At 48.6% G+C, this 22,810-nt stretch overlaps 17 non-coding genes across 17 annotated transcripts; all 17 read right to left on the minus strand.

Moving 5' to 3' along the window:
• Positions 1–378: 378 nt before the first annotated feature.
• TRNAL-CAA (transfer RNA leucine (anticodon CAA)) lies at positions 379–490 on the minus strand. The gene is made up of 2 exons: positions 453–490; positions 379–424 (listed from the first exon to the last, which is right to left on the minus strand). It is a non-coding gene; the product is annotated as a tRNA-Leu (tRNA).
• A 307-nt stretch (positions 491–797) lies between these two features.
• On the minus strand, positions 798–870 carry TRNAV-CAC (transfer RNA valine (anticodon CAC)). The gene has a single exon. It is a non-coding gene; the product is annotated as a tRNA-Val (tRNA).
• Positions 871–1,258: 388 nt separating this feature from the next.
• On the minus strand, positions 1,259–1,330 carry TRNAP-AGG (transfer RNA proline (anticodon AGG)). Its single transcript has one exon. It is a non-coding gene; the product is annotated as a tRNA-Pro (tRNA).
• Positions 1,331–3,950: 2,620 nt separating this feature from the next.
• TRNAL-CAA (transfer RNA leucine (anticodon CAA)) lies at positions 3,951–4,062 on the minus strand. Its single transcript has 2 exons — positions 4,025–4,062; positions 3,951–3,996 (listed from the first exon to the last, which is right to left on the minus strand). It is a non-coding gene; the product is annotated as a tRNA-Leu (tRNA).
• A 307-nt stretch (positions 4,063–4,369) lies between these two features.
• On the minus strand, positions 4,370–4,442 carry TRNAV-CAC (transfer RNA valine (anticodon CAC)). The gene has a single exon. It is a non-coding gene; the product is annotated as a tRNA-Val (tRNA).
• A 388-nt stretch (positions 4,443–4,830) lies between these two features.
• Positions 4,831–4,902, minus strand: TRNAP-AGG (transfer RNA proline (anticodon AGG)). Its single transcript has one exon. It is a non-coding gene; the product is annotated as a tRNA-Pro (tRNA).
• A 2,621-nt stretch (positions 4,903–7,523) lies between these two features.
• On the minus strand, positions 7,524–7,635 carry TRNAL-CAA (transfer RNA leucine (anticodon CAA)). The gene is made up of 2 exons: positions 7,598–7,635; positions 7,524–7,569 (listed from the first exon to the last, which is right to left on the minus strand). It is a non-coding gene; the product is annotated as a tRNA-Leu (tRNA).
• Positions 7,636–7,942: 307 nt separating this feature from the next.
• Positions 7,943–8,015, minus strand: TRNAV-CAC (transfer RNA valine (anticodon CAC)). The gene has a single exon. It is a non-coding gene; the product is annotated as a tRNA-Val (tRNA).
• Positions 8,016–11,095: 3,080 nt separating this feature from the next.
• TRNAL-CAA (transfer RNA leucine (anticodon CAA)) lies at positions 11,096–11,207 on the minus strand. Its single transcript has 2 exons — positions 11,170–11,207; positions 11,096–11,141 (listed from the first exon to the last, which is right to left on the minus strand). It is a non-coding gene; the product is annotated as a tRNA-Leu (tRNA).
• A 307-nt stretch (positions 11,208–11,514) lies between these two features.
• On the minus strand, positions 11,515–11,587 carry TRNAV-CAC (transfer RNA valine (anticodon CAC)). Its single transcript has one exon. It is a non-coding gene; the product is annotated as a tRNA-Val (tRNA).
• A 388-nt stretch (positions 11,588–11,975) lies between these two features.
• TRNAP-AGG (transfer RNA proline (anticodon AGG)) lies at positions 11,976–12,047 on the minus strand. Its single transcript has one exon. It is a non-coding gene; the product is annotated as a tRNA-Pro (tRNA).
• A 2,621-nt stretch (positions 12,048–14,668) lies between these two features.
• On the minus strand, positions 14,669–14,780 carry TRNAL-CAA (transfer RNA leucine (anticodon CAA)). Its single transcript has 2 exons — positions 14,743–14,780; positions 14,669–14,714 (listed from the first exon to the last, which is right to left on the minus strand). It is a non-coding gene; the product is annotated as a tRNA-Leu (tRNA).
• A 306-nt stretch (positions 14,781–15,086) lies between these two features.
• TRNAV-CAC (transfer RNA valine (anticodon CAC)) lies at positions 15,087–15,159 on the minus strand. Its single transcript has one exon. It is a non-coding gene; the product is annotated as a tRNA-Val (tRNA).
• A 3,500-nt stretch (positions 15,160–18,659) lies between these two features.
• TRNAV-CAC (transfer RNA valine (anticodon CAC)) lies at positions 18,660–18,732 on the minus strand. Its single transcript has one exon. It is a non-coding gene; the product is annotated as a tRNA-Val (tRNA).
• Positions 18,733–19,120: 388 nt separating this feature from the next.
• Positions 19,121–19,192, minus strand: TRNAP-AGG (transfer RNA proline (anticodon AGG)). The gene has a single exon. It is a non-coding gene; the product is annotated as a tRNA-Pro (tRNA).
• Positions 19,193–21,813: 2,621 nt separating this feature from the next.
• TRNAL-CAA (transfer RNA leucine (anticodon CAA)) lies at positions 21,814–21,925 on the minus strand. Its single transcript has 2 exons — positions 21,888–21,925; positions 21,814–21,859 (listed from the first exon to the last, which is right to left on the minus strand). It is a non-coding gene; the product is annotated as a tRNA-Leu (tRNA).
• A 307-nt stretch (positions 21,926–22,232) lies between these two features.
• On the minus strand, positions 22,233–22,305 carry TRNAV-CAC (transfer RNA valine (anticodon CAC)). Its single transcript has one exon. It is a non-coding gene; the product is annotated as a tRNA-Val (tRNA).
• Between the last annotated feature and the right edge of the window lie 505 nt (positions 22,306–22,810).

Below are 22,810 nucleotides of genomic sequence, written 5' to 3' on the forward strand. Positions count from 1 at the left end.
ATGTAAATTGCAAGTCACGAGGAGGCACCATTGCCAATATGCTCCGCCCACCTAACCAAGAAACCTAGTTTGAGCTTGTCTGCCTGTGTTGTTGCAGGGGCAGTGTCTTCTTTGCCCAAAAGGTGGCAGGAGAGCCTCACTTCAAACGACAGAATCAACTGCTTAAGTAGAAACCAGCATGGTAGTTACTGTCATAAAGTGCAGCTCTAACAGAAGGTGTGCCTGAGACGCCCCTTCCAGTAATACACAGAATTTTGATTGAGGGCCCAGCCGATGGGTTGGTGGATTTCTCCTCACATGCCACAGCAGCTTCCAAAGATAGTGGTGTGAGGAGCTGGCTCTGCAAGCAGAGCAAGATTTAAGGGAAGAAAATACACCTGTCAGAAGTGGGATTTGAACCCACGCCTCCATGAAGAGACCAGAAGGCTCAGCTTCACTGAAGATCAAGCTCTCTTGAGTCTGGCGCCTTAGACCACTCGGCCATCCTGACAGCCAAAACAGTGTGCAGGTCGGACTCTTCAGTCTGCACTTGTTGATTTTGCCGCTTGCAATGTTCCTATCAAAGTCACAGCTTTAAAGGCCCCACAATATAACATGGCCAAGAAAAAAAAAAAAAAACAGAACAAGAAACAATGCACATGCACGACCACCGAGGGATGCAGATAACTTTTTAGCGTCCTGCAATAGTAAAGCACGTTTTACACAGGTCACAAGTTTTTAAAGGTCATTTCTGTCTAAGTGTGCATTGAGAGAGACTGAGGTTTTAGGGAGCAAACACAAAAGCTGCTGCTGCCAAGTGTTTCTGCCCGGTCTCGAACCGGGGACCTTTCGCGTGTGAGGCAAACGTGATAACCACTACACTACAGAAACAAGCTTGCTGGTTTGACTGAAGGAGCACAGTTCCCCTCATATGTTTGCACGATTTCCTCTATACTTTATCAGCAGTTGCTTGGAATGCGAGGGGTAAGTGTGAAAATTGCAGCGGTGTCAGCCAGCATGCATACACTCAGACGTCCTGAAAAATCCCACAGCTGCGGGCAGAGACAGACAAATATCTGATGCCTAAATGCCAGGAAGGAGAGCCTGTGAAATCATCACACAGGGCGCACTGAGAGCAAGCAGGAAGGAAGCCAAGGCATTGTAATCCATTTTTCGCCTGAGGCAAAAAATATGTTTTGCGCAACAATGCTTCGAGTGGAATGAGAAATGTTGAGGGGTTGTGTATTTTGAGCAGGATTTGATTGTTTTCCGCTAAAATGGGCTCGTCCGGGATTTGAACCTGGGACCTCTCGCACCCTAAGCGAGAATCATACCCCTAGACCAACGAGCCTGGGCACAGAAATGCAAGGCTCCGACCCTGCTCGGAGGGTTGGTGACAGAGAGTGGGAGACTACATCCCAAAGCAAGAAACTGCACATGGTGCTCTCTTCTGCAGTACGACTAGAGTCATTTGCATGGTCTTCATCGAACATGACATAAAAAGCCTCTATCCTTTAGACATTTTGGCCCAGATTTACAAGAAAATGACTAAGCGCGACGCTGTGCCAAATTTGCAAGCCCCACGCGCAGTCATTTTCAAAATGCAGGGAAGAGCCGTATTTAGTAGAATACAGCGCACCCCTGTGCTTCCCCCTGCGCCAGCTCTAAATTAGCTGCTGAGCGCCAACGCAGCCGTTCTTGCACCATGGTACAAGGATGACTGCGTTGAGGGGGAAATTGTTTTTGTGCAGGAAGGGACACCTTCCTGCCCAAAAAAAAAATCTTCAATGGTGATTTGCTCTTACTTCTATGTGTGCTGCAGAATGCATCACACATAGAAATAGCAAAAACAAGGAGAAATGAAAACATTTCTCCTCAGTGCGCCACTCTAACGACACCCCTGGGATGGCGTTGGATTTTGGTGCTGACGCAGATTTACGCCAACTCCTAAATCTGGAGCAGCATCAAAATGCTATGGTGTTGCTGTGGCACACTCCCAACAACACCCATTGCACGCCCCTTCCAGGGAACGCGCTGCGTGCTAAGGGGCCGTATTTACAAGTTGGTGTTAAGCCACAAAAAGTGGCTGAACGCCATCTTGTAAATACCGCGCAGTGCATAGTGCCACCGGGGCGTCACTAAAAGTGATGCTCCGGTGGCGATAGGGCCTTGTAAGTCTGGCACTTTATTTGCTCAAGGTGTGTGTTCTTGGTGAGGGCAGGAAAGCTATTTTCGCTCTCGTACCTTCCTTCCTTGGCTGGCTTGAATGCTGTAGGCTCAGGCTTCATTGCAAAGGTCAAACAGTGAGCAACTGACTGCCGTAAGCTGGCGCAACTCCTCTTGGTGAGCTGTGACAGATGCCCCAGGAGCGTAGTACCTCACGATGGTGAGGGATAGACACAGTCTCTTTTATCTCAGCTTGCCTGTCAGGTGAGGCAGGAAATGCAAATACTGTGAAAAAGCCCAGCGACTCGAACCAGGGACCTTTCGCATGTGAGGTGCGCATGATAACCACTACACTAGACAAACAGACACACTTGCCGGCTTGCTTCATGTGGCTATGCATTGTACTGGAACCACCACACTATGGAAACAGACACACCTGCTTGCTTTATGTGGCTATGCATTGGACTGGAATGCAAGGATGAGGGCCAATGTTCATGACGCTCAAAGCTGAGCCTTCCGGAACACGATCTCTTCCCTTGGAAGAAAGGAACTGGGATCACTTTCATTCCAAGAGGTGATTTCAGAACTGGACCCAAAATTACCATGGAGAAGCACTGTGCATTTAATGTTCCTACGAGCACTGCTGCTCCAGCACAGAAAAGCAGTTGCAAAGAAATCTCGCATACCTTCATGATGCTGAACCGTCTCGACGCCAGTATAAAGCATGTATTGCATTGCAACATGACATCTTACAAGAGTGAAAAGCAGAAATACTCCTGTTTAAAACACAGACTGAACCTATAAAGGTAGGGGTTTGTCTGGGATTTGAACCGAGGTCCTCTCACACCCGAAGAGAGAATCATACCCCTATACCAACTAGACTGCTGCTGCATAGTCATTTGAAACATCTTCTGAAGCGTCTTTCCGAAAAGCAGGGCCATTTGGAGGCTCTCTCTCTCTAAGCGTGCCATAGCAATTGATGTTTTCTGTCAAGGATTTTTTGTTTGTCTCTAGCAAGGCAAGAGGTAGTCAAAATGCCCTGTGCCAGTGAGCTGAACTAGGGCACTGATGTGAAAAGCAGACCCTTTCTGGTAGTTGTAACCCGCTGCAAGTCATGGACCCTTGCACCTTAGACTTCCCAACCAGAAGCACTGAAGGGCCTGCTAGCTCTTGAGCCAGAGAAGCATGCCTCTTGGATTCAAGCACACTTGCTTGATCAGCGCTCGATCAGGCGAGATTTATATTAGTGGCTCATAGGCCTGAAACACTCACCTGGGAGACGCAGGGTGGCTGATTTCCCGGAATGGCCCTTGATGGGGAAATCACCTTCTTTCCCCCGCCTCATTTCAGAATTGTGTGCTAGTCGCAAGACAGTGTTCAGGGGTTCATGGGTACTGCCTACTCCCAGCTGCCTCTCTGTCTTCTTCATGTAAATTGCAAGTCACGAGGAGGCACCATTGCCAATATGCTCCGCCCACCTAACCAAGAAACCTAGTTTGAGCTTGTCTGCCTGTGTTGTTGCAGGGGCAGTGTCTTCTTTGCCCAAAAGGTGGCAGGAGAGCCTCACTTCAAACGATAGAATCAACTGCTTAAGTAGAAACCAGCATGGTAGTTACTGTCATAAAGTGCAGCTCTAACAGAAGGTGTGCCTGAGACGCCCCTTCCAGTAATACACAGAATTTTGATTGAGGGCCCAGCCGATGGGTTGGTGGATTTCTCCTCACATGCCACAGCAGCTTCCAAAGATAGTGGTGTGAGGAGCTGGCTCTGCAAGCAGAGCAAGATTTAAGGGAAGAAAATACACCTGTCAGAAGTGGGATTTGAACCCACGCCTCCATGAAGAGACCAGAAGGTTCAGCTTCACTGAAGATCAAGCTCTCTTGAGTCTGGCGCCTTAGACCACTCGGCCATCCTGACAGCCAAAACAGTGTGCAGGTCGGACTCTTCAGTCTGCACTTGTTGATTTTGCCGCTTGCAATGTTCCTATCAAAGTCACAGCTTTAAAGGCCCCACAATATAACATGGCCAAGAAAAAAAAAAAAAAACAGAACAAGAAACAATGCACATGCACGACCACCGAGGGATGCAGATAACTTTTTAGCGTCCTGCAATAGTAAAGCACGTTTTACACAGGTCACAAGTTTTTAAAGGTCATTTCTGTCTAAGTGTGCATTGAGAGAGACTGAGGTTTTAGGGAGCAAACACAAAAGCTGCTGCTGCCAAGTGTTTCTGCCCGGTCTCGAACCGGGGACCTTTCGCGTGTGAGGCGAACGTGATAACCACTACACTACAGAAACAAGCTTGCTGGTTTGACTGAAGGAGCACAGTTCCCCTCATATGTTTGCACGATTTCCTCTATACTTTATCAGCAGTTGCTCGGAATGCGAGGGGTAAGTGTGAAAATTGCAGCGGTGTCAGCCAGCATGCATACACTCAGACGTCCTGAAAAATCCCACAGCTGCGGGCAGAGACAGACAAATATCTGATGCCTAAATGCCAGGAAGGAGAGCCTGTGAAATCATCACACAGGGCGCACTGAGAGCAAGCAGGAAGGAAGCCAAGGCATTGTAATCCATTTTTCGCCTGAGGCAAAAAATATGTTTTGCGCAACAATGCTTCGAGTGGAATGAGAAATGTTGAGGGGTTGTGTATTTTGAGCAGGATTTGATTGTTTTCTGCTAAAATGGGCTCGTCCGGGATTTGAACCTGGGACCTCTCGCACCCTAAGCGAGAATCATACCCCTAGACCAACGAGCCTGGGCACAGAAATGCAACGGCTCCGACCCTGCTCGGAGGGTTGGTGACAGAGAGTGGGAGACTACATCCCAAAGCAAGAAACTGCACATGGTGCTCTCTTCTGCAGTACGACTAGAGTCATTTGCATGGTCTTCATCGAACATGACATAAAAAGCCTCTATCCTTTAGACATTTTGGCCCAGATTTACAAGAAAATGACTAAGCGCGACGCTGTGCCAAATTTGCAAGCCCCACGCGCAGTCATTTTCAAAATGCAGGGAAGCGCCGTATTTAGTAGAATACAGCGCACCCCTGTGCTTCCCCCTGCGCCAGCTCTAAATTAGCTGCTGAGCGCCAACGCAGCCGTTCTTGCACCATGGTACAAGGATGACTGCGTTGAGGGGGAAATTGTTTTTGTGCAGGAAGGGACACCTTCCTGCCCAAAAAAAAAATCTTCAATGGTGATTTGCTCTTACTTCTATGTGTGCTGCAGAATGCATCACACATAGAAAGAGCAAAAACAAGGAGAAATGAAAACATTTCTCCTCAGTGCGCCACTCTAACGACACCCCTGGGATGGCGTTGGATTTTGGTGCTGACGCAGATTTACGCCAACTCCTAAATCTGGAGCAGCATCAAAATGCTATGGTGTTGCTGTGGCACACTCCCAACAACACCCATTGCACGCCCCTTCCAGGGAACGCGCTGCGTGCTAAGGGGCCGTATTTACAAGGTGGTGTTAAGCCACAAAAAGTGGCTGAACGCCATCTTGTAAATACCGCGCAGTGCATAGTGCCACCGGGGCGTCACTAAAAGTGATGCTCCGGTGGCGATAGGGCCTTGTAAGTCTGGCACTTTATTTGCTCAAGGTGTGTGTTCTTGGTGAGGGCAGGAAAGCTATTTTCGCTCTCGTACCTTCCTTCCTTGGCTGGCTTGAATGCTGTAGGCTCAGGCTTCATTGCAAAGGTCAAACAGTGAGCAACTGACTGCCGTAAGCTGGCGCAACTCCTCTTGGTGAGCTGTGACAGATGCCCCAGGAGCGTAGTACCTCACGATGGTGAGGGATAGACACAGTCTCTTTTATCTCAGCTTGCCTGTCAGGTGAGGCAGGAAATGCAAATACTGTGAAAAAGCCCAGCGACTCGAACCAGGGACCTTTCGCATGTGAGGTGCGCATGATAACCACTACACTAGACAAACAGACACACTTGCCGGCTTGCTTCATGTGGCTATGCATTGTACTGGAACCACCACACTATGGAAACAGACACACCTGCTTGCTTTATGTGGCTATGCATTGGACTGGGATGCAAGGATGAGGGCCAATGTTCATGACGCTCAAAGCTGAGCCTTCCGGAACACGATCTCTTCCCTTGGAAGAAAGGAACTGGGATCACTTTCATTCCAAGAGGTGATTTCAGAACTGAACCCGAAATTACCATGGAGAAGCACTGTGCATTTAATGTTCCTACGAGCACTGCTGCTCCAGCACAGAAAAGCAGTTGCAAAGAAATCTCGCATACCTTCATGATGCTGAACCGTCTCGACGCCAGTATAAAGCATGTATTGCATTGCAACATGACATCTTACAAGAGTGAAAAGCATAAATACTCCTGTTTAAAACACAGACTGAACCTATAAAGGTAGGGGTTTGTCTGGGATTTGAACCGAGGTCCTCTCACACCCGAAGCGAGAATCATACCCCTATACCAACTAGACTGCCGCTGCATAGTCATTTGAAACATCTTCTGAAGCGTCTTTCCGAAAAGCAGGGCCATTTGGAGGCTCTCACTCTCTAAGCGTGCCATAGCAATTGATGTTTTCTGTCAAGGATTTTTTGTTTGTCTCTAGCAAGGCAAGAGGTAGTCAAAATGCCCTGTGCCAGTGAGCTGAACTAGGGCACTGATGTGAAAAGCAGACCCTTTCTGGTAGTTGTAACCCGCTGCAACTCATGGACCCTTGCACCTTAGACTTCCCAACCAGAAGCACTGAAGGGCCTGCTAGCTCTTGAGCCAGAGGAGCATGCCTCTTGGATTCAAGCACACTTGCTTGATCAGCGCTCGATCAGGCGAGATTTATATTAGTGGCTCATAGGCCTGAAACACTCACCTGGGAGACACAGGGTGGCTGATTTCCCGGAATGGCCCTTGATGGGGAAATCACCTCCTTTCCCCCGCCTCATTTCAGAATTGTGTGCTAGTCGCAAGACAGTGTTCAGGGGTTCATGGGTACTGCCTACTCCCAGCTGCCTCTCTGTCTTCTTCATGTAAATTGCAAGTCACGAGGAGGCACCATTGCCAATATGCTCCGCCCACCTAACCAAGAAACCTAGTTTGAGCTTGTCTGCCTGTGTTGTTGCAGGGGCAGTGTCTTCTTTGCCCAAAAGGTGGCAGGAGAGCCTCACTTCAAACGATAGAATCAACTGCTTAAGTAGAAACCAGCATGGTAGTTACTGTCATAAAGTGCAGCTCTAACAGAAGGTGTGCCTGAGACGCCCCTTCCAGTAATACACAAAATTTTGATTGAGGGCCCAGCCGATGGGTTGGTGGATTTCTCCTCACATGCCACAGCAGCTTCCAAAGATAGTGGTGTGAGGAGCTGGCTCTGCAAGCAGAGCAAGATTTAAGGGAAGAAAATACACCTGTCAGAAGTGGGATTTGAACCCACGCCTCCATGAAGAGACCAGAAGGTTCAGCTTCACTGAAGATCAAGCTCTCTTGAGTCTGGCGCCTTAGACCACTCGGCCATCCTGACAGCCAAAACAGTGTGCAGGTCGGACTCTTCAGTCTGCACTTGTTGATTTTGCCGCTTGCAATGTTCCTATCAAAGTCACAGCTTTAAAGGCCCCACAATATAACATGGCCAAGAAAAAAAAAAAAAAACAGAACAAGAAACAATGCACATGCACGACCACCGAGGGATGCAGATAACTTTTTAGCGTCCTGCAATAGTAAAGCACGTTTTACACAGGTCACAAGTTTTTAAAGGTCATTTCTGTCTAAGTGTGCATTGAGAGAGACTGAGGTTTTAGGGAGCAAACACAAAAGCTGCTGCTGCCAAGTGTTTCTGCCCAGTCTCGAACCGGGGACCTTTCGCGTGTGAGGCGAACGTGATAACCACTACACTACAGAAACAAGCTTGCTGGTTTGACTGAAGGAGCACAGTTCCCCTCATATGTTTGCACGATTTCCTCTATACTTTATCAGCAGTTGCTCGGAATGCGAGGGGTAAGTGTGAAAATTGCAGCGGTGTCAGCCAGCATGCATACACTCAGACGTCCTGAAAAATCCCACAGTTGCGGGCAGAGACAGACAAATATCTGATGCCTAAATGCCAGGAAGGAGAGCCTGTGAAATCATCACACAGGGCGCACTGAGAGCAAGCAGGAAGGAAGCCAAGGCATTGTAATCCATTTTTCGCCTGAGGCAAAAAATATGTTTTGCGCAACAATGCTTCGAGTGGAATGAGAAATGTTGAGGGGTTGTGTATTTTGAGCAGGATTTGATTGTTTTCCGCTAAAATGGGCTCGTCCGGGATTTGAATCTGGGACCTCTCGCACCCTAAGCGAGAATCATACCCCTAGACCAACGAGCCTGGGCACAGAAATGCAACGGCTCCGACCCTGCTCGGAGGGTTGGTGACAGAGAGTGGGAGACTACATCCCAAAGCAAGAAACTGCACATGGTGCTCTCTTCTGCAGTACGACTAGAGTCATTTGCATGGTCTTCATCGAACATGACATAAAAAGCCTCTATCCTTTAGACATTTTGGCCCAGATTTACAAGAAAATGACTAAGCGCGACGCTGTGCCAAATTTGCAAGCCCCACGCGCCATCATTTTCAAAATGCAGGGAAGCGCCGTATTTAGTAGAATACAGCGCACCCCTGTGCTTCCCCCTGCGCCAGCTCTAAATTAGCTGCTGAGCGCCAACGCAGCCGTTCTTGCACCATGGTACAAGGATGACTGCGTTGAGGGGGAAATTGTTTTTGTGCAGGAAGGGACACCTTCCTGCCCAAAAAAAAAATCTTCAATGGTGATTTGCTCTTACTTCTATGTGTGCTGCAGAATGCATCACACATAGAAAGAGCAAAAACAAGGAGAAATGAAAACATTTCTCCTCAGTGCGCCACTCTAACGACACCCCTGGGATGGCGTTGGATTTTGGTGCTGACGCAGATTTACGCCAACTCCTAAATCTGGAGCAGCATCAAAATGCTATGGTGTTGCTGTGGCACACTCCCAACAACACCCATTGCACGCCCCTTCCAGGGAACGCGCTGCGTGCTAAGGGGCCGTATTTACAAGGTGGTGTTAAGCCACAAAAAGTGGCTGAACGCCATCTTGTAAATACCGCGCAGTGCATAGTGCCACCGGGGCGTCACTAAAAGTGATGCTCCGGTGGCGATAGGGCCTTGTAAGTCTGGCACTTTATTTGCTCAAGGTGTGTGTTCTTGGTGAGGGCAGGAAAGCTATTTTCGCTCTCGTACCTTCCTTCCTTGGCTGGCTTGAATGCTGTAGGCTCAGGCTTCATTGCAAAGGTCAAACAGTGAGCAACTGACTGCCGTAAGCTGGCGCAACTCCTCTTGGTGAGCTGTGACAGATGCCCCAGGAGCGTAGTACCTCACGATGGTGAGGGATAGACACAGTCTCTTTTATCTCAGCTTGCCTGTCAGGTGAGGCAGGAAATGCAAATACTGTGAAAAAGCCCAGCGACTCGAACCAGGGACCTTTCGCATGTGAGGTGCGCATGATAACCACTACACTAGACAAACAGACACACTTGCCGGCTTGCTTCATGTGGCTATGCATTGTACTGGAACCACCACACTATGGAAACAGACACACCTGCTTGCTTTATGTGGCTATGCATTGGACTGGGATGCAAGGATGAGGGCCAATGTTCATGACGCTCAAAGCTGAGCCTTCCGGAACACGATCTCTTCCCTTGGAAGAAAGGAACTGGGATCACTTTCATTCCAAGAGGTGATTTCAGAACTGGACCCGAAATTACCATGGAGAAGCACTGTGCATTTAATGTTCCTACGAGCACTGCTGCTCCAGCACAGAAAAGCAGTTGCAAAGAAATCTCGCATACCTTCATGATGCTGAACCGTCTCGACGCCAGTATAAAGCATGTATTGCATTGCAACATGACATCTTACAAGAGTGAAAAGCATAAATACTCCTGTTTAAAACACAGACTGAACCTATAAAGGTAGGGGTTTGTCTGGGATTTGAACCGAGGTCCTCTCACACCCGAAGCGAGAATCATACCCCTATACCAACTAGACTGCCGCTGCATAGTCATTTGAAACATCTTCTGAAGCGTCTTTCCGAAAAGCAGGGCCATTTGGAGGCTCTCTCTCTCTAAGCGTGCCATAGCAATTGATGTTTTCTGTCAAGGATTTTTTGTTTGTCTCTAGCAAGGCAAGAGGTAGTCAAAATGCCCTGTGCCAGTGAGCTGAACTAGGGCACTGATGTGAAAAGCAGACCCTTTCTGGTAGTTGTAACCCGCTGCAAGTCATGGACCCTTGCACCTTAGACTTCCCAACCAGAAGCACTGAAGGGCCTGCTAGCTCTTGAGCCAGAGGAGCATGCCTCTTGGATTCAAGCACACTTGCTCGATCAGGCTCGATCAGGCGAGATTTATATTAGTGGCTCATAGGCCTGAAACACTCACCTGGGAGACGCAGGGTGGCTGATTTCCCGGAATGGCCCTTGATGGGGAAATCACCTCCTTTCCCCCGCCTCATTTCAGAATTGTGTGCTAGTCGCAAGACAGTGTTCAGGGGTTCATGGGTACTGCCTACTCCCAGCTGCCTCTCTGTCTTCTTCATGTAAATTGCAAGTCACGAGGAGGCACCATTGCCAATATGCTCCGCCCACCTAACCAAGAAACCTAGTTTGAGCTTGTCTGCCTGTGTTGTTGCAGGGGCAGTGTCTTCTTTGCCCAAAAGGTGGCAGGAGAGCCTCACTTCAAACGATAGAATCAACTGCTTAAGTAGAAACCAGCATGGTAGTTACTGTCATAAAGTGCAGCTCTAACAGAAGGTGTGCCTGAGACGCCCCTTCCAGTAATACACAGAATTTTGATTGAGGGCCCAGCCGATGGGTTGGTGGATTTCTCCTCACATGCCACAGCAGCTTCCAAAGATAGTGGTGTGAGGAGCTGGCTCTGCAAGCAGAGCAAGATTTAAGGGAAGAAAATACACCTGTCAGAAGTGGGATTTGAACCCACGCCTCCATGAAGAGACCAGAAGGCTCAGCTTCACTGAAGATCAAGCTTTCTTGAGTCTGGCGCCTTAGACCACTCGGCCATCCTGACAGCCAAAACAGTGTGCAGGTCGGACTCTTCAGTCTGCACTTGTTGATTTTGCCGCTTGCAATGTTCCTATCAAAGTCACAGCTTTAAAGGCCCCACAATATAACATGGCCAAGAAAAAAAAAAAAAAACAGAACAAGAAACAATGCACATGCACGACCACCGAGGGATGCAGATAACTTTTTAGCGTCCTGCAATAGTAAAGCACGTTTTACACAGGTCACAAGTTTTTAAAGGTCATTTCTGTCTAAGTGTGCATTGAGAGAGACTGAGGTTTTAGGGAGCAAACACAAAAGCTGCTGCTGCCAAGTGTTTCTGCCCGGTCTCGAACCGGGGACCTTTCGCGTGTGAGGCGAACGTGATAACCACTACACTACAGAAACAAGCTTGCTGGTTTGACTGAAGGAGCACAGTTCCCCTCATATGTTTGCACAATTTCCTCTATACTTTATCAGCAGTTGCTTGGAATGCGAGGGGTAAGTGTGAAAATTGCAGCGGTGTCAGCCAGCATGCATACACTCAGACGTCCTGAAAAATCCCACAGCTGCGGGCAGAGACAGACAAATATCTGATGCCTAAATGCCAGGAAGGAGAGCCTGTGAAATCATCACACAGGGCGCACTGAGAGCAAGCAGGAAGGAAGCCAAGGCATTGTAATCCATTTTTCGCCTGAGGCAAAAAATATGTTTTGCGCAACAATGCTTCGAGTGGAATGAGAAATGTTGAGGGGTTGTGTATTTTGAGCAGGATTTGATTGTTTTCCGCTAAAATGGGCTCGTCCGGGATTTGAACCTGGGACCTCTCGCACCCTAAGCGAGAATCATACCCCTAGACCAACGAGCCTGGGCACAGAAATGCAACGGCTCCGACCCTGCTCGGAGGGTTGGTGACAGAGAGTGGGAGACTACATCCCAAAGCAAGAAACTGCACATGGTGCTCTCTTCTGCAGTACGACTAGAGTCATTTGCATGGTCTTCATCGAACATGACATAAAAAGCCTCTATCCTTTAGACATTTTGGCCCAGATTTACAAGAAAATGACTAAGCACGACGCTGTGCCAAATTTGCAAGCCCCACGCGCAGTCATTTTCAAAATGCAGGGAAGCGCCGTATTTAGTAGAATACAGCGCACCCCTGTGCTTCCCCCTGCGCCAGCTCTAAATTAGCTGCTGAGCGCCAACGCAGCCGTTCTTGCACCATGGTACAAGGATGACTGCGTTGAGGGGGAAATTGTTTTTGTGCAGGAAGGAACACCTTCCTGCCCAAAAAAAAAATCTTCAATGGTGATTTGCTCTTACTTCTATGTGTGCTGCAGAATGCATCACACATAGAAATAGCAAAAACAAGGAGAAATGAAAACATTTCTCCTCAGTGCGCCACTCTAACGACACCCCTGGGATGGCGTTGGATTTTGGTGCTGACGCAGATTTACGCCAACTCCTAAATCTGGAGCAGCATCAAAATGCTATGGTGTTGCTGTGGCACACTCCCAACAACACCCATTGCACGCCCCTTCCAGGGAACGCGCTGCGTGCTAAGGGGCCGTATTTACAAGGTGGTGTTAAGCCACAAAAAGTGGCTGAACGCCATCTTGTAAATACCGCGCAGTGCATAGTGCCACCGGGGCGTCACTAAAAGTGATGCTCCGGTGGCGATAGGGCCTTGTAAGTCTGGCACTTTATTTGCTCAAGGTGTGTGTTCTTGGTGAGGGCAGGAAAGCTATTTTCGCTCTCGTACCTTCCTTCCTTGGCTGGCTTGAATGCTGTAGGCTCAGGCTTCATTGCAAAGGTCAAACAGTGAGCAACTGACTGCCGTAAGCTGGCGCAACTCCTCTTGGTGAGCTGTGACAGATGCCCCAGGAGCGTAGTACCTCACGATGGTGAGGGATAGACACAATCTCTTTTATCTCAGCTTGCCTGTCAGGTGAGGCAGGAAATGCAAATACTGTGAAAAAGCCCAGCGACTCGAACCAGGGACCTTTCGCATGTGAGGTGCGCATGATAACCACTACACTAGACAAACAGACACACTTGCCGGCTTGCTTCATGTGGCTATGCATTGTACTGGAACCACCACACTATGGAAACAGACACACCTGCTTGCTTTATGTGGCTATGCATTGGACTGGGATGCAAGGATGAGGGCCAATGTTCATGACGCTCAAAGCTGAGCCTTCCGGAACACGATCTCTTCCCTTGGAAGAAAGGAACTGGGATCACTTTCATTCCAAGAGGTGATTTCAGAACTGGACCCGAAATTACCATGGAGAAGCACTGTGCATTTAATGTTCCTACGAGCACTGCTGCTCCAGCACAGAAAAGCAGTTGCAAAGAAATCTCGCATACCTTCATGATGCTGAACCGTCTCGACGCCAGTATAAAGCATGTATTGCATTGCAACATGACATCTTACAAGAGTGAAAAGCAGAAATACTCCTGTTTAAAACACAGACTGAACCTATAAAGGTAGGGGTTTGTCTGGGATTTGAACCGAGGTCCTCTCACACCCGAAGAGAGAATCATACCCCTATACCAACTAGACTGCCGCTGCATAGTCATTTGAAACATCTTCTGAAGCGTCTTTCCGAAAAGCAGGGCCATTTGGAGGCTCTCTCTCTCTAAGCGTGCCATAGCAATTGATGTTTTCTGTCAAGGATTTTTTGTTTGTCTCTAGCAAGGCAAGAGGTAGTCAAAATGCCCTGTGCCAGTGAGCTGAACTAGGGCACTGATGTGAAAAGCAGACCCTTTCTGGTAGTTGTAACCCGCTGCAAGTCATGGACCCTTGCACCTTAGACTTCCCAACCAGAAGCACTGAAGGGCCTGCTAGCTCTTGAGCCAGAGAAGCATGCCTCTTGGATTCAAGCACACTTGCTTGATCAGCGCTCGATCAGGCGAGATTTATATTAGTGGCTCATAGGCCTGAAACACTCACCTGGGAGACGCAGGGTGGCTGATTTCCCGGAATGGCCCTTGATGGGGAAATCACCTCCTTTCCCCCGCCTCATTTCAGAATTGTGTGCTAGTCGCAAGACAGTGTTCAGGGGTTCATGGGTACTGCCTACTCCCAGCTGCCTCTCTGTCTTCTTCATGTAAATTGCAAGTCACGAGGAGGCACCATTGCCAATATGCTCCGCCCACCTAACCAAGAAACCTAGTTTGAGCTTGTCTGCCTGTGTTGTTGCAGGGGCAGTGTCTTCTTTGCCCAAAAGGTGGCAGGAGAGCCTCACTTCAAACGATAGAATCAACTGCTTAAGTAGAAACCAGCATGGTAGTTACTGTCATAAAGTGCAGCTCTAACAGAAGGTGTGCCTGAGACGCCCCTTCCAGTAATACACAGAATTTTGATTGAGGGCCCAGCCGATGGGTTGGTGGATTTCTCCTCACATGCCACAGCAGCTTCCAAAGATAGTGGTGTGAGGAGCTGGCTCTGCAAGCAGAGCAAGATTTAAGGGAAGAAAATACACCTGTCAGAAGTGGGATTTGAACCCACGCCTCCATGAAGAGACCAGAAGGTTCAGCTTCACTGAAGATCAAGCTCTCTTGAGTCTGGCGCCTTAGACCACTCGGCCATCCTGACAGCCAAAACAGTGTGCAGGTCGGACTCTTCAGTCTGCACTTGTTGATTTTGCCGCTTGCAATGTTCCTATCAAAGTCACAGCTTTAAAGGCCCCACAATATAACATGGCCAAGAAAAAAAAAAAAAACAGAACAAGAAACAATGCACATGCACGACCACCGAGGGATGCAGATAACTTTTTAGCGTCCTGCAATAGTAAAGCACGTTTTACACAGGTCACAAGTTTTTAAAGGTCATTTCTGTCTAAGTGTGCATTGAGAGAGACTGAGGTTTTAGGGAGCAAACACAAAAGCTGCTGCTGCCAAGTGTTTCTGCCCGGTCTCGAACCGGGGACCTTTCGCGTGTGAGGCGAACGTGATAACCACTACACTACAGAAACAAGCTTGCTGGTTTGACTGAAGGAGCACAGTTCCCCTCATATGTTTGCACGATTTCCTCTATACTTTATCAGCAGTTGCTCGGAATGCGAGGGGTAAGTGTGAAAATTGCAGCGGTGTCAGTCAGCATGCATACACTCAGACGTCCTGAAAAATCCCACAGCTGCGGGCAGAGACAGACAAATATCTGATGCCTAAATGCCAGGAAGGAGAGCCTGTGAAATCATCACACAGGGCGCACTGAGAGCAAGCAGGAAGGAAGCCAAGGCATTGTAATCCATTTTTCGCCTGAGGCAAAAAATATGTTTTGCGCAACAATGCTTCGAGTGGAATGAGAAATGTTGAGGGGTTGTGTATTTTGAGCAGGATTTGATTGTTTTCCGCTAAAATGGGCTCGTCCGGGATTTGAACCTGGGACCTCTCGCACCCTAAGCGAGAATCATACCCCTAGACCAATGAGCCTGGGCACAGAAATGCAACGGCTCCGACCCTGCTCGGAGGGTTGGTGACAGAGAGTGGGAGACTACATCCCAAAGCAAGAAACTGCACATGGTGCTCTCTTCTGCAGTACGACTAGAGTCATTTGCATGGTCTTCATCGAACATGACATAAAAAGCCTCTATCCTTTAGACATTTTGGCCCAGATTTACAAGAAAATGACTAAGCGCGACGCTGTGCCAAATTTGCAAGCCCCACGCGCAGTCATTTTCAAAATGCAGGGAAGCGCCGTATTTAGTAGAATACAGCGCACCCCTGTGCTTCCCCCTGCGCCAGCTCTAAATTAGCTGCTGAGCGCCAACGCAGCCGTTCTTGCACCATGGTACAAGGATGACTGCGTTGAGGGGGAAATTGTTTTTGTGCAGGAAGGGACACCTTCCTGCCCAAAAAAAAAATCTTCAATGGTGATTTGCTCTTACTTCTATGTGTGCTGCAGAATGCATCACACATAGAAAGAGCAAAAACAAGGAGAAATGAAAACATTTCTCCTCAGTGCGCCACTCTAACGACACCCCTGGGATGGCGTTGGATTTTGGTGCTGACGCAGATTTACGCCAACTCCTAAATCTGGAGCAGCATCAAAATGCTATGGTGTTGCTGTGGCACACTCCCAACAACACCCATTGCACGCCCCTTCCAGGGAACGCGCTGCGTGCTAAGGGGCCGTATTTACAAGGTGGTGTTAAGCCACAAAAAGTGGCTGAACGCCATCTTGTAAATACCGCGCAGTGCATAGTGCCACCGGGGCGTCACTAAAAGGCATGCTCCGGTGGCGATAGGGCCTTGTAAGTCTGGCACTTTATTTGCTCAAGGTGTGTGTTCTTGGTGAGGGCAGGAAAGCTATTTTCGCTCTCGTACCTTCCTTCCTTGGCTGGCTTGAATGCTGTAGGCTCAGGCTTCATTGCAAAGGTCAAACAGTGAGCAACTGACTGCCGTAAGCTGGCGCAACTCCTCTTGGTGAGCTGTGACAGATGCCCCAGGAGCGTAGTACCTCACGATGGTGAGGGATAGACACAGTCTCTTTTATCTCAGCTTGCCTGTCAGGTGAGGCAGGAAATGCAAATACTGTGAAAAAGCCCAGCGACTCGAACCAGGGACCTTTCGCATGTGAGGTGCGCATGATAACCACTACACTAGACAAACAGACACACTTGCCGGCTTGCTTCATGTGGCTATGCATTGTACTGGAACCACCACACTATGGAAACAGACACACCTGCTTGCTTTATGTGGCTATGCATTGGACTGGGATGCAAGGATGAGGGCCAATGTTCATGACGCTCAAAGCTGAGCCTTCCGGAACACGATCTCTTCCCTTGGAAGAAAGGAACTGGGATCACTTTCATTCCAAGAGGTGATTTCAGAACTGGACCCGAAATTACCATGGAGAAGCACTGTGCATTTAATGTTCCTACGAGCACTGCTGCTCCAGCACAGAAAAGCAGTTGCAAAGAAATCTCGCATACCTTCATGATGCTGAACCGTCTCGACGCCAGTATAAAGCATGTATTGCATTGCAACATGACATCTTACAAGAGTGAAAAGCAGAAATACTCCTGTTTAAAACACAGACTGAACCTATAAAGGTAGGGGTTTGTCTGGGATTTGAACCGAGGTCCTCTCTAACCCGAAGAGAGAATCATACCCCTATACCAACTAGACTGCCGCTGCAAAGTCATTTGAAACATCTTCTGAAGCGTCTTTCCGAAAAGCAGGGCCATTTGGAGGCTCTCTCTCTCTAAGCGTGCCATAGCAATTGATGTTTTCTGTCAAGGATTTTTTGTTTGTCTCTAGCAAGGCAAGAGGTAGTCAAAATGCCCTGTGCCAGTGAGCTGAACTAGGGCACTGATGTGAAAAGCAGACCCTTTCTGGTAGTTGTAACCCGCTGCAAGTCATGGACCCTTGCACCTTAGACTTCCCAACCAGAAGCACTGAAGGGCCTGCTAGCTCTTGAGCCAGAGAAGCATGCCTCTTGGATTCAAGCACACTTGCTTGATCAGCGCTCGATCAGGCGAGATTTATATTAGTGGCTCATAGGCCTGAAACACTCACCTGGGAGACGCAGGGTGGCTGATTTCCCGGAATGGCCCTTGATGGGGAAATCACCTCCTTTCCCCCGCCTCATTTCAGAATTGTGTGCTAGTCGCAAGACAGTGTTCAGGGGTTCATGGGTACTGCCTACTCCCAGCTGCCTCTCTGTCTTCTTCATGTAAATTGCAAGTCACGAGGAGGCACCATTGCCAATATGCTCCGCCCACCTAACCAAGAAACCTAGTTTGAGCTTGTCTGCCTGTGTTGTTGCAGGGGCAGTGTCTTCTTTGCCCAAAAGGTGGCAGGAGAGCCTCACTTCAAACGATAGAATCAACTGCTTAAGTAGAAACCAGCATGGTAGTTACTGTCATAAAGTGCAGCTCTAACAGAAGGTGTGCCTGAGACGCCCCTTCCAGTAATACACAGAATTTTGATTGAGAGCCCAGCCGATGGGTTGGTGGATTTCTCCTCACATGCCACAGCAGCTTCCAAAGATAGTGGTATGAGGAGCTGGCTCTGCAAGCAGAGCAAGATTTAAGGGAAGAAAATACACCTGTCAGAATTGGGATTTGAACCCACGCCTCCATGAAGAGACCAGAAGGTTCAGCTTCACTGAAGATCAAGCTCTCTTGAGTCTGGCGCCTTAGACCACTCGGCCATCCTGACAGCCAAAACAGTGTGCAGGTCGGACTCTTCAGTCTGCACTTGTTGATTTTGCCGCTTGCAATGTTCCTATCAAAGTCACAGCTTTAAAGACCCCACAATATAACATGGCCAAGAAAAAAAAAAAAAAACAGAACAAGAAACAATGCACATGCACGACCACCGAGGGATGCAGATAACTTTTTAGCGTCCTGCAATAGTAAAGCACGTTTTACACAGGTCACAAGTTTTTAAAGGTCATTTCTGTCTAAGTGTGCATTGAGAGAGACTGAGGTTTTAGGGAGCAAACACAAAAGCTGCTGCTGCCAAGTGTTTCTGCCCGGTCTCGAACCGGGGACCTTTCGCGTGTGAGGCGAACGTGATAACCACTACACTACAGAAACAAGCTTGCTGGTTTGACTGAAGGAGCACAGTTCCCCTCATATGTTTGCACGATTTCCTCTATACTTTATCAGCAGTTGCTCGGAATGCAAGGGGTAAGTGTGAAAATTGCAGCGGTGTCAGCCAGCATGCATACACTCAGACGTCCTGAAAAATCCCACAGCTGCGGGCAGAGACAGACAAATATCTGATGCCTAAATGCCAGGAAGGAGAGCCTGTGAAATCATCACACAGGGCGCACTGAGAGCAAGCAGGAAGGAAGCCAAGGCATTGTAATCCATTTTTCGCCTGAGGCAAAAAATATGTTTTGCGCAACAATGCTTCGAGTGGAATGAGAAATGTTGAGGGGTTGTGTATTTTGAGCAGGATTTGATTGTTTTCCGCTAAAATGGGCTCGTCCGGGATTTGAACCTGGGACCTCTCGCACCCTAAGCGAGAATCATACCCCTAGACCAACGAGCCTGGGCACAGAAATGCAACGGCTCCGACCCTGCTCGGAGGGTTGGTGACAGAGAGTGGGAGACTACATCCCAAAGCAAGAAACTGCACATGGTGCTCTCTTCTGCAGTACGACTAGAGTCATTTGCATGGTCTTCATCGAACATGACATAAAAAGCCTCTATCCTTTAGACATTTTGGCCCAGATTTACAAGAAAATGACTAAGCGCGACGCTGTGCCAAATTTGCAAGCCCCACGTGCAGTCATTTTCAAAATGCAGGGAAGCGCCGTATTTAGTAGAATACAGCGCACCCCTGTGCTTCCCCCTGCGCCAGCTCTAAATTAGCTGCTGAGCGCCAACGCAGCCGTTCTTGCACCATGGTACAAGGATGACTGCGTTGAGGGGGAAATTGTTTTTGTGCAGGAAGGGACACCTTCCTGCCCAAAAAAAAAATCTTCAATGGTGATTTGCTCTTACTTCTATGTGTGCTGCAGAATGCATCACACATAGAAAGAGCAAAAACAAGGAGAAATGAAAACATTTCTCCTCAGTGCGCCACTCTAACGACACCCCTGGGATGGCGTTGGATTTTGGTGCTGACGCAGATTTACGCCAACTCCTAAATCTGGAGCAGCATCAAAATGCTATGGTGTTGCTGTGGCACACTCCCAACAACACCCATTGCACGCCCCTTCCAGGGAACGCGCTGCGTGCTAAGGGGCCGTATTTACAAGGTGGTGTTAAGCCACAAAAAGTGGCTGAACGCCATCTTGTAAATACCGCGCAGTGCATAGTGCCACGGGGGCGTCACTAAAAGTGATGCTCCGGTGGCGATAGGACCTTGTAAGTCTGGCACTTTATTTGCTCAAGGTGTGTGTTCTTGGTGAGGGCAGGAAAGCTATTTTCGCTCTCGTACCTTCCTTCCTTGGCTGGCTTGAATGCTGTAGGCTCAGGCTTCATTGCAAAGGTCAAACAGTGAGCAACTGACTGCCGTAAGCTGGCGCAACTCCTCTTGGTGAGCTGTGACAGATGCCCCAGGAGCGTAGTACCTCACGATGGTGAGGGATAGACACAGTCTCTTTTATCTCAGCTTGCCTGTCAGGTGAGGCAGGAAATGCAAATACTGTGAAAAAGCCCAGCGACTCGAACCAGGGACCTTTCGCATGTGAGGTGCGCATGATAACCACTACACTAGACAAACAGACACACTTGCCGGCTTGCTTCATGTGGCTATGCATTGTACTGGAACCACCACACTATGGAAACAGACACACCTGCTTGCTTTATGTGGCTATGCATTGGACTGGGATGCAAGGATGAGGGCCAATGTTCATGACGCTCAAAGCTGAGCCTTCCGGAACACGATCTCTTCCCTTGGAAGAAAGGAACTGGGATCACTTTCATTCCAAGAGGTGATTTCAGAACTGGACCCGAAATTACCATGGAGAAGCACTGTGCATTTAATGTTCCTACGAGCACTGCTGCTCCAGCACAGAAAAGCAGTTGCAAAGAAATCTCGCATACCTTCATGATGCTGAACCGTCTCGACGCCAGTATAAAGCATGTATTGCATTGCAACATGACATCTTACAAGAGTGAAAAGCAGAAATACTCCTGTTTAAAACACAGACTGAACCTATAAAGGTAGGGGTTTGTCTGGGATTTGAACCGAGGTCCTCTCACACCCGAAGCGAGAATCATACCCCTATACCAACTAGACTGCCGCTGCATAGTCATTTGAAACATCTTCTGAAGCGTCTTTCCGAAAAGCAGGGCCATTTGGAGGCTCTCTCTCTCTAAGCGTGCCATAGCAATTGATGTTTTCTGTCAAGGATTTTTTGTTTGTCTCTAGCAAGGCAAGAGGTAGTCAAAATGCCCTGTGCCAGTGAGCTGAACTAGGGCACTGATGTGAAAAGCAGACCCTTTCTGGTAGTTGTAACCCGCTGCAAGTCATGGACCCTTGCACCTTAGACTTCCCAACCAGAAGCACTGAAGGGCCTGCTAGCTCTTGAGCCAGAGGAGCATACCTCTTGGATTCAAGCACACTTGCTTGATCAGCGCTCGATCAGGCGAGATTTATATTAGTGGCTCATAGGCCTGAAACACTCACCTGGGAGACGCAGGGTGGCTGATTTCCCGGAATGGCCCTTGATGGGGAAATCACCTCCTTTCCCCCGCCTCATTTCAGAATTGTGTGCTAGTCGCAAGACAGTGTTCAGGGGTTCATGGGTACTGCCTACTCCCAGCTGCCTCTCTGTCTTCTTCATGTAAATTGCAAGTCACGAGGAGGCACCATTGCCAATATGCTCCGCCCACCTAACCAAGAAACCTAGTTTGAGCTTGTCTGCCTGTGTTGTTGCAGGGGCAGTGTCTTCTTTGCCCAAAAGGTGGCAGGAGAGCCTCACTTCAAACGATAGAATCAACTGCTTAAGTAGAAACCAGCATGGTAGTTACTGTCATAAAGTGCAGCTCTAACAGAAGGTGTGCCTGAGACGCCCCTTCCAGTAATACACAGAATTTTGATTGAGGGCCCAGCCGATGGGTTGGTGGATTTCTCCTCACATGCCACAGCAGCTTCCAAAGATAGTGGTGTGAGGAGCTGGCTCTGCAAGCAGAGCAAGATTTAAGGGAAGAAAATACACCTGTCAGAAGTGGGATTTGAACCCACGCCTCCATGAAGAGACCAGAAGGTTCAGCTTCACTGAAGATCAAGCTCTCTTGAGTCTGGCGCCTTAGACCACTCGGCCATCCTGACGGCCAAAACAGTGTGCAGGTCGGACTCTTCAGTCTGCACTTGTTGATTTTGCCGCTTGCAATGTTCCTATCAAAGTCACAGCTTTAAAGGCCCCACAATATAACATGGCCAAGAAAAAAAAAAAAAAACAGAACAAGAAACAATGCACATGCACGACCACCGAGGGATGCAGACAACTTTTTAGCGTCCTGCAATAGTAAAGCACGTTTTACACAGGTCACAAGTTTTTAAAGGTCATTTCTGTCTAAGTGTGCATTGAGAGAGACTGAGGTTTTAGGGAGCAAACACAAAAGCTGCTGCTGCCAAGTGTTTCTGCCCGGTCTCGAACCGGGGACCTTTCGCGTGTGAGGCGAACGTGATAACCACTACACTACAGAAACAAGCTTGCTGGTTTGACTGAAGGAGCACAGTTCCCCTCATATGTTTGCACGATTTCCTCTATACTTTATCAGCAGTTGCTCGGAATGCGAGGGGTAAGTGTGAAAATTGCAGCGGTGTCAGCCAGCATGCATACACTCAGACGTCCTGAAAAATCCCACAGTTGCGGGCAGAGACAGACAAATATCTGATGCCTAAATGCCAGGAAGGAGAGCCTGTGAAATCATCACACAGGGCGCACTGAGAGCAAGCAGGAAGGAAGCCAAGGCATTGTAATCCATTTTTCGCCTGAGGCAAAAAATATGTTTTGCGCAACAATGCTTCGAGTGGAATGAGAAATGTTGAGGGGTTGTGTATTTTGAGCAGGATTTGATTGTTTTCCGCAAAAATGGGCTCGTCCGGGATTTGAATCTGGGACCTCTCGCACCCTAAGCGAGAATCATACCCCTAGACCAACGAGCCTGGGCACAGAAATGCAACGGCTCCGACCCTGCTCGGAGGGTTGGT

This window comes from Pleurodeles waltl, chromosome 10, assembly GCF_031143425.1.
Source record: "Pleurodeles waltl isolate 20211129_DDA chromosome 10, aPleWal1.hap1.20221129, whole genome shotgun sequence".
In the NCBI taxonomy this organism is placed as follows: Eukaryota; Metazoa; Chordata; class Amphibia; order Caudata; family Salamandridae; genus Pleurodeles; species Pleurodeles waltl.